Source organism: Tamandua tetradactyla, chromosome 14, assembly GCF_023851605.1.
Source record: "Tamandua tetradactyla isolate mTamTet1 chromosome 14, mTamTet1.pri, whole genome shotgun sequence".
Lineage (NCBI taxonomy): Eukaryota > Metazoa > Chordata > Mammalia > Pilosa > Myrmecophagidae > Tamandua > Tamandua tetradactyla.
In genome coordinates this window covers 53,311,401-53,331,192 of record NC_135340.1, presented here as the reverse complement: position 1 = coordinate 53,331,192, position 19,792 = coordinate 53,311,401, and the positions used below count along the sequence as shown (strand labels likewise).

General features: G+C 43.0%; 1 long non-coding RNA gene across 1 annotated transcript; it reads right to left on the bottom strand.

The window, feature by feature from the left end:
- Positions 1–17,214: 17,214 nt before the first annotated feature.
- LOC143655905 (uncharacterized) lies at positions 17,215–19,739 on the bottom strand. Its single transcript, XR_013162339.1, has 3 exons — positions 19,342–19,739; positions 17,499–18,589; positions 17,215–17,393 (listed from the first exon to the last, which is right to left on the bottom strand). It is a non-coding gene; the product is annotated as an uncharacterized LOC143655905 (long non-coding RNA).
- Positions 19,740–19,792: the final 53 nt, after the last annotated feature.

The following is a 19,792-nucleotide window of genomic DNA, read 5'->3' as shown; positions in this document are numbered from 1 at the left end:
GCATGCTTACTCTATGCAGGCATTATTCTAGGTTTCTTACAGGAATTCATTCATTCAATTCTCACAACAACCTAAGAGGTAGGTTCTATTATTATCATCCACAAAAGAGAGATATAAAGAGGGAGTACATGGCTAGTAAAAGGTAGAAAACAGGATTTGAGTTTAGTAGGTCTGATTCACAGCCTACTTTCTTAACTACTATTCTATATTGCCTCCTGAATGATGACATTTATCCTGTAATATAGTTTTTTCTCCATCTGTAATAGCATCCTATACATATTCACAATCCATTATTTGAACCCTGGAGCCAGATAATATGGTGCATATACCACCTCCAGGAGGGTCTGGGTTTTTGCCTGTAAATGAACACTTTTAGGGGGAAGTGTGGTCCATGGCTTTTGTCATAGCAGGAAAAAACTCTCGACCTTTGGTATGCTTATTACTGAATTTTACCCCAAAAATGTTGAAGCATCTCCTATTGAGGATGCCTCTTTTTCTAAGGCTCCCTTCTAGCAACAGCTGTACCTTAACAGAGCCTACCAGATGCTCCAAAGGAGGAATTCTGATGTGGATTTGCAGGCCCAGGACAAGCTGTGGGAACCCAGAGAGAGGTTAAGTACCCTTCTTAAGCCATTCCATATTGGCAGCTGCCATCCTGGCCTACGTGTGGACAATTCTATTAAGAGAGAAGGTAGCTATAGTAATGTCATCTGGCTGACTCTGGCCTGAGGATGGTACAGGATCCAGAAACTTTGCCCACAGCTGAGCTCTGCCTTAGGGGAATCAGGTCACACAAAGGTTAAGGGGCAAAGAGCTCCCTGAGACTGGAGTTTGGAGCCAAGAGGTCAGGGCAGTCCAGACTTCCCTTTAACCTTGCAAGGCTCAGCGCCCAGATTTGGCTGCTGTCTCCTTCCATTTCCTCCAGGCATTGACTGGCCTCTAGGGCAGAGCTCATTAACTGCAGAGAGCCAGTTGAAATCCAAACTTTAGAACAATCTGTCTGGCTTTGTCTGGGAGCCAGGCGGGTCAGCAACAAAGGGCTCTGGAGACAGGGGAAGGAAACTTTAATGGTGTACTTTAAAGGCAGGTGTAATGGATCAGGGCCAAGTTCCTCCACATTCCCAGGTCTGCCCCTCTGCCTGCCCTTCTGGAGAGTTTCTTGCAAGGCCAATGAGCCCTCCATGCTGCCGCCACACTCCTGCCAAGTCTGCCCCTCTTCAGCTGCTGCGCAGATTCTCACGGGGGGGGGTGGAGGGGGTGCACTGCCAGAGGCAGTATGTGCCAGGCAGGTCCCCCCTCACAGGCTGAGGGGCTCTCTCCAGCCTAAGGGGCTCAGACTTGACTTAAAACGGCTCTCTGGCAGGGAGTATCCAAACTAAAGACTTCCCTGGATCTGGAGGGGAAGAAGCAGGATTTGAGAGGGAAGAGAGAGCAAGGAAGGATACTAGGTCTCTGTGGCACTGGGCCTGTGTCATTGTTTCTGGTCCCCTTGAGCCATGCTGGTGATATTGATGGTGAAAGCAATCACCCCTGGGGATCCTAATTAGTTATTTGCATGCAGTTGCTTCTACTTGTACGCAAATGTATGCAAATAAACACAGTGTCTGTGGCTATCCCAAGAGACCCGCTGTAATTTTTGTTCAGATTCCCAGATTGGGAGTATGAGGTTTAAGTGGGCATTCCAGATGACTGGTGGCATTTCAAGGATGGGACCATTTTCTTTTTAAGGAAACAACCATTTATTTCCCCTCTACTTTCCTTTCTTTTTTCTTTTAGAAATTCAGCCCTAGACCCTGTAGGAGAATGGAGAAATGAGAAACTTGAACCTCAAAATGAAAGCCTGCAAAAAAGCCCCAGGCCCTCATGGAACCAGGTCCAGCCCCGGGACACTGTTTTCACTACGAAGAAACAGGAGTCAGGGAATTCTCATATTATTTTATGCAATAATAATTTTAGAATTGAGTTTCTACGTTCTGTGCTGGGAATGCAGATTATAACAGGAAGTAGATTGAGCCACAAATTTGCCAGAGCCCTGACGGTGGAGCTGTCAAAGAGGAATTTAACATGCAAATCTTATCCAGTTTTTAATTAGCCATAGCTCTGAAGGACACTGACACCAAGTGGCAGGGACACTGGTGGTTCCCAGGGGTCAGGCAGCTGACCGATCACACACCCACTGCTCCTTCCCCTTTCTGGAAGAGAAGGGAAACTAACATTTCCTGAGCACGGTTTTGTCCTCGTATTTAATTGTGATTTTATACAAACAGATGAAGAAACTGGGACTCAGAAGTTAAGTGACTTATCAATGGTACAGCAGGATTTCTACAGGTGCCTGAGGGCTCGAACCCCCCACCTTTCTCCCCCTACCAGCTGCCTCCCTAAAAGGGCCTGTGGCAGAGAAACACTTCTGCTTTCCCAGCAAGCACAAGCAAAGGGCCGGGTGGCTGTGCTTTCTAATTGCAAGCCAGGCTGGGGGAGAAAACCTCAACTTGCGCAACCACTTCGACAAGGATGGTACCTAGACTCTAGGTTACGCTGGCTTCCAGTTCACTCCCGTACTCTGCTGAAGTCCACGCCAAGCTCTCGTTCTGCCTGAGCAGTCATTCTGGACTCCTTGTGCACCAAGGATATGCTGGGTTGGGCAAGGTGTGGCCAGCCTGCTGTGGACAGTCTATATCTCAGCACAACCTGGGGTGCAAGATTGGAGCTGATAGAGAATCTTCCTTGGTTCGTGAGTAAGTAAAGGATTTGGGTGACATGGGACACTCTTGTCCCCAAGACAGATGCTTCCTTGTCCTCCTGAGGGAATCTGGCCCTGAGTTAGTAAAAATAAACATCAGGGAAAAGCTTTGGTGTCTTTTTCCTGGGATAGCAGTCCATCTAAGAGGGAGAGGCAGGATGCATTCTTCCATCACCCTCAAGCCAGTCTCAAGTTAGGGCAGATGGAAGGGGAGGGAGCAAGATGGGAAAGGGGTGCCTCTTCTAAACTTGCATTAGCCAATTTAGAAAAAGTTTGATTCTCCTTCTCTTCTGATTAACACAAAGTTCCACCTAGAATTATATTCGTAAATTCCAGATGCACATTTGAATAACCTGGGGAGCTTTTAAAAGTTATAATGCCTGGATCTAATTCATCTGGGTGCAGCCAAGGTTGAAAACTACTGCATCCAAATTATCTAGAGGGCTTATTAAAACACAGATTGCCAGACCTCGTCCTTAGAGTTTTGATTCAGTACTTCCGGGAGGGTGTTCTAGTTTGCTAGCTGCCGGAATGCAACACAACAGAGACAGATTGACTTTTAATAAAAGGGGATTTATTTCGCTAGCTCTTCAGAGGAAAGGCAGCTAACTTCCGACTGAGGTTCTTTCTTACGTGGGAAGGCACAGGGTGATCTCTACTGGCCTTCTCTCCAGGCCTCTGGGTTCCAACAACTTTCCCCAAGGTGATTCTTTCTGCATCTCCAAATGCCCGGGCTGAGCTGCTTGGGCTGTGCTACTTGGAGCTCTCTCATTTAAGCACCAGCCAATTAAGTCAAACGTCATTCATTGCAGCAGGCACACCTCCTAGCAGACTGCAGATGTAATCAGCAACAGATGAGGTTCACGTACCATTGGCTCATGTCCACAGCAACAGGACTAGGTGCCTTCACCTGGCCAAGTTGACAACTGAATCTAACTACACAGAGGGGTTCAAGAATTTGCTTTTCTAACAAGTTCCCAATTGCTGGTATGCTGAACCCAACTGCTGCTGCTGAACCAGAGACACTCAAGGTGAAGGCAACTGTTAATAATAATAATCACCATTATTTACTGAGTAACAATTAGATGCCAGTCACTTTGGTGTCAAGTATTATACGTATATAGACTCATTTATTCCTACAGTAATTATATTCTGGATGATTTTATTTATTTATTTATTTATTTAGGCATGGGCAGGCTCCAGAAATCAAACCCGGGTCTCCAGTATGGCAGGCAAGAATTCTGCCACTGAGCCACCATTGCCTGCCATGGATCATATTATTTAATAGGTAAATTATATGCTGTTTTAAACATGTATGGTTATTTTGTATGTGCTAGGTTTGACTACCCAACTATAACGTGCATCTTCTGAAACAGGGCCAAAGGGCTTTTTCCATTCTTTTTGAACTTTCTTTCCCTATCATCTAATTGACACAGTGCAGAACATATAGTAATAGCTGCCATTTGTTGAGCACCTACTAGGTGCTTCAAATAGTTTATTACAGTTTCCTGAGGATGGTGCTATGATTATCTCCATCTGACAGGTGATGGGCAAGTGCCATTGTAGGGATTTGAACCCCAATTCTTCTGACTCTAAGCCTTGTTCACAACATTATCTGTGGCTGGCTGGCGAGAGCGCCAAGGAGTTCTGGTTCCTTCTACAATGACCCCAGGGTTTGGAGGAGGGACCCAGGGTTGTGATGACTCCGGGAATGCTAGCTAGAATGGGGTACTAAGACTCTTGGGTCCTGCAACTTCTATCTCCCCAAACAACAATATCCGGTACAGAGTAAATAAATATCTGTTGAATTGAATAGCATCGATTGCATCCTAGGTTATAGTAATTGGCTATCTTCTATTTCGCATTAGTATCCTCTTATTCGTTCTTTTTGTACAAGTTGTACCTCCTCGAAAGACTATATAAAAATACAAAACACTACCAAACTGAAACCAGCAACACATAAAAATGGTTATATACCAAGTAGAATTTATCCCAGAATTGCAAGGTTGAATTAACATATGAAAATCAATGTGATATGCAAGATGATAAAATAAAGGACAAAACCACATGATCGTTTCAATAAATGCAGATGAAAACATTTGACAAAATCCAACACACTTTCATGATAAAAATGCTCAGAAAACTTGAATAGAGGGAATATCTCAACCTGATAAAGGATATCTATGAAAACTCCACAGCTAACATTGTGCTTCAGTCAAGAATGTCCACTCTCACCACTTTTATTCAATGTTGTACTGGGGGTTCCAACCAAGGCAACTGGCAAAACAAAGAAATAAAAGGCACGCAGATCGAAAAGGAAGAAGTAAAACTATCTCTATTTACAGATGACATAATCTTGTATATAGAAAATCCTAAGGAATAGACACAACCACACACACTATTAGAAGAAATAAATGAGTTCAATGAGGTTGCAGAATATAAGATCAACATATCAAAAATGTATTTCTTTCATGTAAAAGCAATGAACAATCTGAAAATGCAACGAAGAAAAATGTTCCATTTATAATAGCGCCAAAAAGAATAAAATTCTTAGGGAAATTTTTTTTTAATGTGCAAGACTTGTACACTGAAAACTACAAAGAATTTTGAAAGAAATTGAAGATCTAAATAAATGGATTGACATCCCATATTTATGGATTGGAAGACTCAATATTATTTAGATGGCAATATACCCAGACTTGATCTACAAATTCAATGCCTACCAAAATCCAGTTGTCTATTTTTGCAGAAATTGACAAGCTAATCCTAAAATTCAATTGTATATAGAAAATCCTAAGGCATACATACACGTACACTATTAGAAGAAATAAATGACTGCAGTGAGGTCGCAGATTATAAGAAATGTGGGGGACCAAAAATAGCCAAAAATTTTTGAAAAAGAAGAACAAAGTGAGAGAACGCACCCTTTGCAATTTCAAAACTTGCCACCTCTACAGTCATCAAAATAGTGTGGTAGTAGCATAAGGTAGACATACATTTCAATGGAATAAAACTGAGAATCCAGAAATAAACCTTCACATGTATGGTCAACTGATTTTCAGCTTGGTTGTTGTTTCAGTTTGCAAAGCTGCTGAAGTGCAATGTACCAGAAATGAGTATATTCCACATTAAACAAATGCGGATTTATCAAATTAAAAGTTACAATTCTAAGGCTTTGAAAATGTTCAATTCACTATTGAGAGAAAGATGCCTTGATTCTGAAGAAATGCCGGGCAGGCCATGGTGGCTCAGCAGGCAAGAAAGCTTGCCTGCCATGCCAGAGGACCTGGGTTTAATTCCCGGTGCCTGCCCATGTTTAAAAAAAAAAAAAGAAAGAAAGGCCAACAGTGTCCAGGTTCCTCTGTCACTTTGGAAGGCACATGGTGACATATACTGGCTCTTCTCTTCTGGGTTGGTTTCAAAATGGCTCTCTTAGTTCCTGTGGGTCATTGTGGCTTCTCGTGGGACATTTTCTTGCTGAGCTCTCTCTCTGTGAGCTTTTTTAAAGGACTCCAGTGAAGGATTAAGACCCACCTTGAATTGGGTGGGTCACATCTCCATAGAAACAACCTAATCAAAAGGTCCCGCCCACAACAGGTCTACACTCAAAGAATGGATTATAAGAACATGAGTGTTCTGGGCACACACCAGCACAGAACCAAGATAATTACAGTGGAGAAGAGTTTTTTCAACAAATGGTGCTGGGACAATTGGACATCCTAAGAAAAAGAATGTAATTGGAGCCTTATTTCCTGCCACACTCAAAAATTAACTCAAAATGGATCATAGGCCTAAATGTAGGTGCTAATACTATATATATATATATATATATATATATATATATAACTCTTAGAAGAAAACATAGAAGTAAATTTCTTTGACCTTGGGATGGCAATGGTTTCTTAGATATGACAAGAAAGGTATAAATGAAGGAAGAAAGCATGAATTGGAACATCATTGTGCTGGTTTGAAAGAATTATGTACCCCAGAAAAGCCATGTTTTAATTCTAATTCATCTTGTGGAGACAACTGTCTCTTTTAATCCCCATTCAGGACTGCAGGCTGGAAACTTGACTGAATTATCACCACAGAGATGTGACCCGCCCAATTGTGGGTATTCTTTGATTAGAAGGAGATGTGACTCTACCCATTTTAGGTGGGTTTTCATTAGTTTCCTGAAGTCCTTTAAAAGAGGAAACATTTTGGAGAAAACTGGAGAGTCACAAGAACTACAAGAGCCCATGCAGCCAGAGACCTTTGGAGATGAAGAAGGAAAACGCCCTGGGGGAGCTTCATGAAGCAAGAAGCCTGGAGAGAAAGTTAGCAGATGTCACCATGAGCCTTTCCAGCTGGGAAAACTTGAACATTATCGGCCTTCTTGAACTAAAGCATCTTTCCCTAGATGCCTTAGATTGGACATTTTCACAGGCTTGCCTTAATTTGGACATTTTCATGGCCTTAGAACTGTAAACTTGCAGCTTAATAAATTTCCCTTTTTAAAAGACAAAAAAAAAAAGAAAGCGAAGAGACAACACATAGAATGGAATAAACTATTTGCAAATCATATAAGGGACTTGTATCCTAAATTACCTAAAGAACTCTTATAGCTCAACAATGAAAAGATGTATAAACCAATTAAAATTGGGCAAAGGATTTTTAAAATATTTTTTATTGTGAAATATTACATATATACAAAAAAGCAACAAGTATCCAAGTACATTTTATTGTATATTCATCATCTTGATCATTTTTTAGAACATTTGCAACAATTCAGGAAAAGAAATAAAAAGACAACAGAAAAAAATTCATACATACCATGCCCCTCCCCTCTCTTTCATTGCTCACTAGCATTTCAATCTACTAAATTTATTTTAAAATTCGTTCCTCCTATTATTTATTTATTTATTTATTTATTTTTGAGTTCTTAGACAATTTTTTGAACATTAATTGAGGCATGCTTGATTTAAACTGCAAATATTTAAGATTTACATTGCGATGTTTTGATATGCTGATACCCTGAAACAAAAGGTATCTCTTGTCCTTAATTCATGCTACTCCGTATATAAAAGTACTGATATAAGAACAGATTCTATCTATTGTAACAGCTATTTCTACATATATAAAATAATGGAAAAGTCTTGTTATGAAGCCCCATGAGTTCTTCCCCAGTCTTCCATTTTTGATAATTTTATGGCCACTCTTGTTTTTTTTCTTACCATATGGTCATGCCATTCCTGTTTTTTCTTTTTTTCATTAGTTTTTAAATTTTTAAAAAAATGTAACAACAATTCAAATATCAACACATAGTTGCATATTCATCATCATGATAATTTCTTAGAACATTTGCATCAATTCAGAAAAAGAAATAAAAAGACAACAGATGAGGGGTAAGAGGTATGGCAGGTATAATCTTTTTTTTTTCTTTCCTGTGCTCGTTTTATTTCTTTTTCTATTGTTTTTTTATTTCTTTTTCTGAATTAATGCAAATGTTCTAAGAAATGATGAATATGCAACTAAGTGATGATATTGTGAATTACGGATTATATATGTTGATGTTTTATTTGGTTTCTTAATTTTTTAATTAATAAATACATTAAAAAAATAAAAGACAACAGAAAAAAATTCACCATACCATACCCCTTACCTCTCCCTTTCATTGATCACTAGCATTTCAATCTAAATTTATTTTAACATTTGTTCCCCCTATTATTTATTTTTTTAATTTATTTATGTATTAATTAAAAAAATTTAGCAATTGAACTAAAACATTAACATGTGATCATTTCATTCTACATACATAATCAATAATTCACAATATCATCACTTTAGTTGCATATTCATCATTTCTAAGAACATTTGCGTAATTCAGAAAAAGAAATAAAAAGACAACAGAAAAAGAAATAAAATGAAAACAGGAAAAAAAAGATTATACATACCATACCCCTTACCCCTCGCTTTCATTGATCACTAACATTTCAAACTAAATTTATTTTAACATTTGTTCCCCCTATTATTTGTTTTTATTCCATATGTTCTACTCATCTGTTGACAAGGTAGATAAAAGGAGCATCAGACACAAGGTTTTCACAATCACACAGTCACATTGTGAAAGCTATATCATCATTCAATCATCATTAAGAAACATGGCTACTGGAACACAGCTCTACATTTTCAGGCAGTTCCCTCCAGCCTCTCTGTTATGCCTTAACTAACAAGGTGGTATCTATTTAATGCATAAGAATAACCTCCAGGATAACCTCTCGACTCTGTTTGGAATCTCTCAGCCATTGACACTTTATTTTGTCTTATTTTGCTCCTCCCCCTTTTGGTGGAGAAAGTTTTCTCAATCCCTTGGTGCTGAGTCCCAGTTCATTCTAGGATTTCTGTCCCATGTTGCCAGGAAGGTCCACACCTCTGGGAGTCATAACCCACGTAGACAGGGGGAGGGCGGTGAGTTTGCTTGTCGTGTTGGCTGAGAGAGAGAGGCCACAATTTAGCAACAAAAGAGGTTCTCTGGAGGTGATTCTTAGGCCTAATTTCATGTAGGCTTAGCCTATCTTTTGTGGGGTTAAGTTTCATATGAACAAACCACTAGATTGAGGGCTCGGCCTACTGCTTTGGTTGTCCCCATTGCTTGTGAGAATATAAAGAATTCTCCACTTGGGGAAGTTGAGTTTTCCCCCTTTCTCGCCATTCCCCCAAGGGGACTTTGCAAATACTTTTTTATTCACTGTTCAAATCACTCTGGGATTTATTGGGGCATCACTCTGGACAAACCTACAAAATCTCACGCCCTACTCAAGGTTCCATCTACTTATTGTGTTCAATTAAGCTGTCCACATATGTTATATTAGGAAGTGCACTAGTCAGAATATAAATTTTGTACCAAATAAACATTTTTTGTTTTAGTTTCACACATAAGTTAAAGTTTTAAAATATTAGTTACCATCTATTTTCAACACCCTACAGTATTGACATTCCTTTGTTCTTCCCCATGCAAAAACATATTTTAATTTGTACATTTAGTCACTATCATTGTACACTCTAGGCACTCCTAGATTATACCATCTCAGTCTTTATCGTCTATCTTTCCTTCTGGTTTCATTTGTGCCCCCAGGCCTCCTCCCTCTAACATTCTCACATTCAGCCTCATTCAGTGTTCTAACATTATTGTGCTACAATCAGGTAGTATTGTGCTATCCATTTCTGAATTTTTACAATCAGCCCCATTGGGCAAAGGATTTTAAAGCAATTTCGTTGAGATATATTCACATACCATATAATCATTCAAAGTATTTACAATCAGTGGTTCACAGTATCATCATATATAGTTGTGCATTCATCACCACAATCAATTCTTGAAGATTTTCATTACCCAAAAAATAAAAATAAAAATAAGAATAAAAAGAAAGAAGAACACCCAAAGTCATCTCCTACTCCTTGTCCCACCCTATTATTTGTTTATTTTCTGTCTTCATTTTTTTGCTCATCTGTCCATACCCTGGATAAAGGGAGTGTCAGCCACAAGGTTTTCACAACACATAGTCACAATGCAAAATCATATAGTTACACAATTGCCTTCAAGAATCAAGGATACTGGATTATAGTTCAACAGTTTCAGGTATTTCCTTCTAGCTATTTTAATACACTAAAAGGTAAAATGGATATTTATATAATGCATAAGAATAACCTCCAGAAGGACCTTTTGACTCTATTTGAAAGCTCTTAACCACTGAAACTATTTCATTTCTCTTTCCCCGTTTGATCAAGAAGGCTTTCTTGATCCAACAATGCCAGGCCAGACTCATCCCTAGGAGTCATGTCCCACATTACCAGGGAAATTTACACCCCTGGGAGTCATGTCCCATATAGGGGGAAAGGGCAGTTTACCTGCAGAGTTTGCTTAGAGGAAGAGTGGGCAAAGGATTTGAATAGATATTTCTCCAAAGAAGATATATAAATGGCCAATAAACACATGAAAAGATGCTTAATACTATTAGTCATTAGGGAAATGCAAATCAAAACCACAATGACTCCTTAAAAGGTTAAATGTAGAGTTATCATTTATCCCAACAATTCCACTCCTAGGTAAATATCTAAGAAAGCTGAAAACACATGTCCATACAAAAACCTGTATGTGAATGTTCAGAGCAGCATAATTCATAAGAGCAAAAAAGTGATCCAAATGTCCATTAACTGGTGATGGATAAACAAACAGTGGTATATCCATACAATGGAATGTTACTCAGCCATGAAAAGGAAGGAAATCCTAATGTATGCTACAACAGGGATGAACCATAAAATCATCATGCAAAGTGAAACAAGCCTGTCATGAAAGACACATATTTATGATTCCATTTATATGAAATGTCCAGAATACACAAATTCATAGAGACAGTAGATTAGTGGCTGCCTAGAGTTGAAAGAAAGGGTAGGTACTGAAGAGAAATGGGGAGTGATTGCTAATAGTTATGTTGGTGTGATGAAAATGTTCTGTGATTAAATAGTAGTGATGGTTGCACAACTCTGTGGCTCTGCTAAAATCCAGTACTTTCAATAGGTGAATTTTATGGTTTTTGAATTGTATCTCAGTTAAGGCAGACAGGAGATATGTCTCTCCTGGGCTCTCTAAAGTTCCTAATATGGTTTGGGCACATGATAGGTAGGTGTCAAATACACCTTTAATGTAAAGGAAATAGTTTCTTCTCAGAAAGAAAATAATAATCAGTTAAACCTATTGAAAATGTATTCATAAACAGGAAGAAAGCCCATTGCCAAAGAACCTAAAGAGATCAAATGACACAAGTTCCCCCAAACATAAGAATCAATTATTAAAAATAATTACATTTCAGGGCAGTGCAACAGTGGTTCAGTGGCAGAGTTCTCGCCTGCCATGCTGGAGACCCCGGTTCAATTCCCGGAGCCTGCCCATGCTAAAAAAAAAAAAAAATTACATTTCAAAGATAGTGACCCAAACTTGTTTTCAGTACCAAAAAAATGGAATGCAGAAGGTCTCTGCCTACATGGAATATTTAAGCAATAAACATTTAAGCAGAAACTTCCTTCCTGTGGACAAGGAAATTGATAAAATCCAGGAATGTTTTCCAAGTAACTGCACTCTGAACGCCAAGCAACATCGAGTCTTTTTTTCCCTCGGTCTGACGGCTTACCTAGTCCAAAGACCAGTAACAAGTATAGTCTACAGGCCTGTCTCAGAGCTGATGTAAATTGGGGAAGTGGTTTCAATCTAAGGTTAGTAAAATGTTATGCCAGGAGATTTTTTTATAATTACTTATGCTGTTTTTTCATTTTTAATTGATATGTATTATACATTCATATACCATGTAATCATCCAATGTGTACAATGTTTCGCAATATCATTGTATAGCTGTGCATTTATCATCACAATCGACCTTTTTTTTCTTTTTCATGAAAAATAACATATATACAAAAAAGCAATGAATTTCAAAGCATGTTGCAACAATTAGTTGTAGGACAGATTTCAGAGTTTGGTGTGGGTTACAATTCCGCAATTTAGGTTTTTACTTCTGGCTGCTCTGAGATACTGGAGACTAAAAGAAATATCAATATAACGATTCAGCAATCATACCCATTTGTTAAACCCTGCCTTCTCTGTATAACTCCACCGTCAATGCCAGAAGATTATAAAACCCTCATTGGGACCGGATTGAAATGAAAATTTTATTCTGAAAATCTGGGAATTTGTGATATTTTTCTCCAGTTGTGAAATCCAGAATTAGTTCTGATATTTAGTGTTTTCATCACAACATCACATAGCTCAAACAATGATGAGGAAGCCAGGAACCCTGAAATAATCTCCATAACTCAGTCTGATTTGGGGGAAGAGTTCAGAGCCCTTTGGGTCCCCTTCATTCTTTAGGGCTTATTACGTCTAGAACAGGTTTCATGACCCTGAAGCCTTAGGAGAGAGCCTGAAATGGCCCTGTCGAGTAAAACAGTGCTGGTAACTTCAGGTTGGTTCTAAAATAACAATGTAATATTTATTCAAATCACTGATTTGCTTTGTTCTAACCCTTGCGAAGGAGTAAGTCACGTTAGCCATGCAAAGAACAATCTGAGAGCTAGGAGAGACCACACAGCGGTCCCTGGTTAAAAGACAATGATAATCTCTCTGGAGACATTTAAAAGGTCATTTGCATTCAAGCCAATAATTTTCAGATGGTGACTATGTTAAAAGAAGCAGCCTTTCTAACACAGGATGGCGTTCACTGAAACGTCTGTATTTTATGAGTTGATAAGAAAGAGGTGGCAAATGTGTGAGAAACCAGGGTAGGAAGAGAGAGTGAGGAGGTGAAGAAAGAGTGCTGCACTGGGTGAGGGAGAAAGAAGTTGGCAGAGAGGGAAAGCAAGTCCAGGGATGGGCAAAAGAGGAACTAGAGGGTTTAAGCTCTATCTTCAGTTCCAGAAGATTCCACGGTGATGTGGGGTGGGAAGCAAAGCCCAGGGTAGCATGTCTGTCAGTCTAATTGGCTCCAGACACCAGACCAGAGACATCCTGGCTGTGTTGACAAGGCTCTTCGGGAGACTTCTTCTCACTGGCCCACCTGACACCCAGACACGGGGGTGCTCATCCTTGCAAGGCAGGTGTGTGAGGTACTAGTGGCTGCCTGGGACTCCTCCCTATGCTTGTCTTCTGCAGCAAAGAGGACTTTTTCTCCGAGGCCACAGGATCTCTGAATGGTCACGGGCTGGAAAAAGGACCATTCAGCCTGATCCCCACAGCCCGGTCTGGCAGGGTCAGAGAAGCAATGAGGGACGCTGGTTGGTCTTGTACAAATCCTAGCCATGCGACAGACCGTAGTCCCTTGTTATACATGTTAGCCTAAACCCACAGGACCTGGGCAGAGGCTTAGAAGATGGGGCAGCGTGCTGAACACAGGCAAGGATAGAAGTAGGAACTGAAAATGTGCCCCAGAGCTGATGCTGAGCCACTGGACCGCTTCCTGCGGGTGATGCAATAGATTCCGCCACAGGTGGTGGTGGGAGTGTTTGCAACTGAGAGGGGTTGGAATTTACCTCTCTAGGCTGCCTCAAGCTCAGTCTTCCTGTTCTGGGGGCAGGGAGGCAGTGTGTTATTTAAGGGGGAGGGAGTGATTCACCTCTAAGGGGGAGGGAGTGATTCAACTCTATGGATGTGCCTTTCAGGCAGTAGATGTAGCAGATGTGTAGGGCTCTAGTGCCAGACGGATGTGGCTTCAAATCACGGGTCTATGACTGTTTGCCTGTCCCCGGAGAAGTGACCTTTGTTTCTTTAACTGTACAATGGGACTGATGGTGATAAACCTCCCATTTGGGTTTATTAAGGATTGAATGCCTTTTGTAACATGTCTGACATGTAGTAGGCGCTCAACAAATGGGAGCTGTCTTGATGATAGCCCAGGGGCCTCAGGCAGGATTGGGATACAAGGCTGGAGCTGCCCCAAAGTCCTACCCCCTGCAGAGCCAGCCTATTTACCCAAGCTTATGCCACCTCTGAATCTACAGGAGGAGGATTGAAAGTGTGAGTGTTGGAAGGTCACCTGTTGGTGGCAGAACTGGAACTAAACTTACTAGGTCTACTGATGTCTGCTCTAGTGCTTTTTTCCACTCAACTCAATGACAATGGGCTGTGGATGCAAGGAAGAAGTGGGGCGTCAGACACCTCTAGTACCCTTCTGTGAGAGGAAAGACAAGCCCATTTGGCTCAGCCTCCCTGGGAGGGAGGTTTTTCCCTTAGCTTGTCCAGTTCTAATTTCTTCCTGTCATACACTCCTCGTATGCCCAGGTTTTCTTGGAGCTTGTATGGGGTGTGTATGGGGGCATGCATGTTTGGGAGGAAAGGGTGTTGAGATCCTCAAGGATCCTCCCAAGGGTTGTATCTCCAGCCCTTGGGGTAGAGCCTGGCACATGGTAGGTGCTTGCTGAATGTTTGATGAACTCATATCTGGGTGCTTAAGACCTCTGTGACCAGAGAGGGACCCTCTTCCACTCCAGAACAATGGGGCATACGGAATTGGCTTGGAAATAGCTGCTCCAACTCGCCTTCTTGGCGCAGATGCCTCTCAAGACTGGGTTCAAAACCTAGGAGCCTTTAGGCCCAGGAAGAGTGTGGGCCCCAGTTGTTCTGGGTGGTTTCCTTGATCAGGATCAATCAATTGATCTCTGGCCTCAGCAGGAAATCTCTGAGACTTCCCTGCCAACGCCAGAGAGAAGCATGCACAGATGTACTGATGTGCTGTGCCCAGGAAAGAGGCTGCCATCCTCGGGGAAGGAGAGAGAAGGGGATTTATTTGGGTTGGATTTCTTCACGGCCTGGCAGGATAAAGCCAACTACCGTGGGCTGGGCATGCTGAGCCCTGGACTCCACAGGGTCAGGGGAGGGGAGCTGACGATGCTGCCTTGAGGGTCTGGCCTGAAGTTTTTCTGTAAATTTGTCTCCATAGAACTAGTGAGCACCAAGCCTGGAGGACAGTGCTCTGAAGGTTCCAAAGAGTAGATGCATCATCCTTGCCTTCTAGGAGGGGTCACTGCTGGTGAGAAGACACTAAGGCAAGCACAGATATCCCAAGTGCAAGCACGCTGTAAACCGGACTTTGTTGAAATTTCCCACATTGTAGCTTTCTTCCCACTCCCCAAAACAGAGCTGTGGACATTTTAAACATTTATTTTCATTATTTTTTCATTTTTATTTTATTAGAGAAGTTGTACATTTACAGAAGAATCATGCAGAAAGCACAGAATTTTTGCTATTATTAACACCTTGCATTAGTGTGGTACCTTGGTTACAATTGATGAAACAGTATTATTATAATTGTACTGTCCCTCGTTTACACTGGGCTCACTGTTTGTGTGGTACAGTCCTATGTTTTTTTTTTAATTGTATTCCAATAACATATATATAACCTAAAATGTCCCCCTTTTTACCACCTTCCAATACATAACTCAGCAGTGCTAATTATATTCACAATGTTGTGTTTGCCTCCCCCTCCGTCCACTTCCAAAACTTTTCCATCACCCCAAACCAAGGAAGCACTGACTCCCCATTTCCTTCCCCTGCCCATTCCCTCCCCTGTGGTAACCTGTATTCTAGTTTCTGACTCAATAACTTCGCTTATTCGAATTATTTCACGTGATGTGCGCTCATACAATATTTTCTCCTCTTCTTCTTTCTTTATTTATTTTGGCATGGGCAGGCACCGGGAGTCGAACCCGGGTCTCCGGCATCCCAGGCGAGAACTCTGCCACTGAGCAACCATCGCACCGCCCTGCTCTTCCTATTTTTTAATGAAAAACATTTCATTGAGTGTTCTCCAAGACAAAACTGAACATATGCAGAGTGTCATAATTCATAGGATTCAGAATTGCATCTTGCTTTTTAGATTCTCCCGGCCGTTAGGGTGGTGGCCTTAGTCTCAGGTCTCTGAATTCCTAAAGACTTTATAGTACCTGCTTTTCTACTTGAATCTCATTGGACCCATGATTGGCAAGTAGTCACCTCACTGACTTGGAAATGAGCAGAATTAAGAGAAGTGAGTGAACAGAAGCCGACCCATCTGGTCTGGCATGTATTCATGCATACACACACACAGGTACACACACACACATAGAGTAACCAGACACACACACACACACACATGCTGAGCAATTAAGAAGAGAGGAGCTGTTCCTCCCTTCCGCCCCTCCCCCCTTTGCACGCAGATGGAATGGTGCACGGAGAAATAAATTTTGCTCCTATACAGTGAATCCAGTGAGAGAAGGGCACCCAAGTTTCCCAGGTCCTTGGTCTTTCTTACATACAAGATCCCTTTTGGAGGGGGTTAAGACACACCAAGAGCCCCACCTCACCCATTAATCAGTTTCCAATCTACCCCCTCCCTGGGGGTTGAGTTACAAACCTCAGTAACCCCAAGGCAGCCTGCCTGGTAATTCCTATTATTCAGCTGTCAGCTGGTTTTTTTAAAAGCCTCCCTTCCCCGCGATCCAGTTACTGGAGTTGTAAAGCCCATTCCTTGTCTCAGAGAGAAATCCTATAGCCAGGTGAAACAATGGAGAGGGCTCCTGCCTGCTCTCTGTGGGGAGCTGGGTTTTCTCCTCCGTTGAGCGCTGCCTCCCCTTAACTCTTTGCAAGCCTCCCGGGTTGTTCGGAAGGGTCCGCCTCCCATTCAGGCCTCCAAGCCGATGTCTTTCAGAGCAACTTTGCTTTTCCGTGGGGATCCTCCTCTCAGAGAGGAGAAAACATATTGGGCGAGGGGCGGGAAGAGAAAGAGAGGAAATTTTCCAAACCGTGGCTCTAATGTACCTTTGCACCGAGCTCAGTCAAGAACTCAGGGTTCAGCTGCCCCAGGGCCCTGCTGTCAGGGGCTTAGAGCCCAGACTCCCATCCCCCCCTACCCCCAGCAGGCCCTGGCACTGCTGAGTCAGCCCTGTGCTGGAAGGGGAGAAAGGGGCCCCGAGGAAGGGGTCTGCTTTGATGGTGATGGGGGTGGGAGGGAGGTGAGGCTCCTGACCTCCCTGACCCCTTTATCTCTGACAGTCTTCCCTGGTCCTTCCAGCTCCGTGGCGGGTCCCCTGCTGCCTGACCTCAGAAGCTGAGAGACAGGAGGCCAAGCCACAGGGTGTCTTTCAGAACAACCTGAGGGAGCAGACAGGGAAGGCCTGGGAGAGAATTCTTAGAAGAAATGTCACTAGAGGGTATGACCAGCACTCCCCTCCCCCCCATCTTGCAAGCTGCTCATACCCACGAAGATGACGCCCTCCTGCTCCTCAGTCTCCTAGGACCCTCGTTCCCCTACAAAGGTGATTTTTATAGGGTCACAGATCCTTTGGGGAATCTGTTACAAGCTATGGAGCTTGCCCTCCCAGTAAACTGTTTGGGTGTATCCACGAACACAATTTTCAGGGGTTCACAAACCCTAAAGCTGAGGACCCTGGAGAGTACATGGATCCCAGATTTTTAAAAAACCTTGTTCTACAAATTTCCCTGCCCTGTGGACCCAGTTCCACCTTGCTGGGCTGTGCTGAAGCAGACTGCTTTAGCTGCTTGGGTGGGTCAGGAGAGTTCAGATAGGATCTCCCCAGCAGGACCTGTGCTGCCCCAGAGGGCAGATTTGGAGCTGCTTTGTCCTTTAGTGCCACTCTTGATCCCAATTAATGCCTGGGATGTGGGCTCAGGAGAAAAGTCAGTAAGAGAAGGTGGAAGGAGGGAAGGGAAGGAGGTATGTGCATGGCGAATGTTAGAGGGCTCCCCCAACCTCTGCAATCTCCTCATCTCCCCACTACAGATAGCATGAGTATGAGGTCACCCTGACCAGCTCTGACACTCTCTCTTGGCCAAGCTTCCAGATAAAATAATCTACCTCCTTTTGGCTCCAGCACCTCTTGCTGGACATCTGTCAACTCCTGGGGCACCAGGCTGTTGACCAACCTTAACCTTCTCTTTCCCTTTTCCTTTTTCTCTGTCATTTGGGGACAGTATTTCCTACTCTAGCAACCACAGCCCCAAATTTACCTGACTTACTCTCTTTCAGGTGCCCTCTGAGGGAGCTAGAGAGAGAATGGGTAGGGAAAAAGTTGCAAGGAAACTTAAGGCTCCACCGAACTGTGTGTTCCAGGCCCACGATCCAAATGGGGCTGAATTTACAACTCAGATACAGAAGCTTCATGGCCATCAATCTCCACTTCCCGTGGTGGGCCAGACATTGCTTACCTAGTCTGCTGCAGGGACTGGCACCCTCTTACTGATTTCTGGTCTCTTCACTTATCATTCCCAAAATCCAGGCTTGGCCAAGTCACTCACCTTCTATAGAATCTTTGTTGGTTCCCCTTTGCCTTCAGAAAAAAAAAAGCACATAATCCTCAGCCTGGCACTCAACGAACAACTTTCTAATCTGATCTGAACCAACTTGTCCCATGCCCACTTCTCCTAACCCACTGTGGACATCCAGTAATCCAGTCATCTAAGTTTGCCCCTGCATCTGGAACATGCTTCCCGGCATAACACTTTTTTTGTTGCTCCTGATTTTGAACTGTTTTATCCGGTTTTCCTTATTGAAAATTTCCCCCATCCTTCAAGGCCCAATTCAAAAGCCCTCTCCCAGCAACTTTCCCCAATCTTTGCATTCTGAATTTTACTGCATCCCCAGCAGTCAATATCCCCGGAATGAACACATTTTATGCTGCTTTCCATTATTTTGACGTCTGCCCTTCCCAGTAGATTGTAAGCTTGCAGACACCAGGTTTGTGGCCTTTGGCCCTGCACCTGGCACAAAGTAGGTTCTCAATAAATGTTTGTGAAGTAGCCCACAGACAAGCTTGCCGACAGGGCAGGATCCGCAGGACGTGTGGCCCTCCCGGCGGCGGCACCGGCACAAGCACGGCCGCTGCACGCTGCCACAAACAGGATGTGTGTCAGCTGCCCAAGCAGCCCCTGCATTCTTCATCCTTGCTCTCCTCAACCAGATGTTTATTTTGCAACCGTCCAAGACCTGTCAAGAGGAGGCCATAAGAGCCCCTTTGGAGGTATTTCACCCGAATGTCACTTAGTAGTTACAGAGCCAGACACACGTTCGCATGCTTCTTACGGCATTGAACCTGGAGTTTTCTTCTGACCCGTCCCGCAGCCGAGAGAGCGCTGGGCCACCAGGCTGGGATCCAGAATCCAGGATCTCACCTCTAAAACTTCCCCGCCCGCTCCTCCCCTCCTTTCCTGGACTTGACTTAATTATACGGCATATTCTCGAAAAAGAGAAGACGAAAGTCATTTTGGCGCTCCCTCACCCCCTCCTAATAGAAAGGACTCAGGGACTGTCTGGTGTTTCCGGAGCGTGCGTAAGAAGCGCGATCCCCGCGGGCGACGGCTCTCCGACTGCGCTTCTGGCTGGGGCGGGAATTTTGCCCGGCCCCTTGCAATGTTTCCTAGGGAAGGTTCGCACATTCGTGACCGTCCCTGGCAGCCGCCCAGCCCGGGACTTGGGGCTCCACTCGCCATTGGCCAGCCCGCGTTGTGACGCGCCAAGAGGCGGGGCCTCATCA